This window comes from Plasmopara halstedii, assembly GCF_900000015.1.
Source record: "Plasmopara halstedii genome assembly, contig: Scaffold_2680, whole genome shotgun sequence".
Taxonomy (NCBI): Eukaryota; Oomycota; class Peronosporomycetes; order Peronosporales; family Peronosporaceae; genus Plasmopara; species Plasmopara halstedii.
In genome coordinates, this window is record NW_020189586.1 from 203,843 (window position 1) to 204,535 (window position 693).

Genomic DNA, 693 nt, shown 5'->3' on the forward strand with positions numbered 1-693 from the left:
TTCGAAACGGCGGGCGATGTTGCGGCTTAGCGTTAGGTTTCATGTTAAGATCGAATTCAATGGCTCGATGTGGCGGTAACGTATTTGGCAACTCATCCGGAAACACATCCTTGTATTCATCCAATACTTTTTTAACAACTTGAGGCACTTCGTTTTCGTGTTGCTCCGACATTGTAGAAGTTTTCATAATCCAGCCCATGGGTTCTTCATTCTTTTGATGCAAAGTTATTGACTTCCATTACTCTGTTTGTACGCCAATCAATTGTGGGGTTGCATTGGTAGAACCATGGTTTTCCCAATATCACGTCAAACTTTTTCGCTCCCAAATCCCATTCGGCTAATACTTGATCTGCAATTTTCTATTCTTCAGACGTAACTACTGCTTGTACTTCGTTTACTACTCGGCGCGGCGTGGATCGACCGTCAAAACCCTCAATAAGTACTTCTTTCTTTCCAATTACGTTGGCAGTTAATTGTGGACGGCACAGATTATTTGTAGCTCCACTATCGATCAAAATGCGGACAGATTTGTCGTTGATCTTCCCATTAACCGTCATCAGTTGATTACTTGGTGACTTCTTTTTAACAAACACGATTTCTTGAGCAGCAAACATTTCAACTTCTTCCGAGTCTTTATTGCCATTATCTTGAACAATTTCCGCGTTATTCTGGCGGATGTTGGTGTTTCGACTT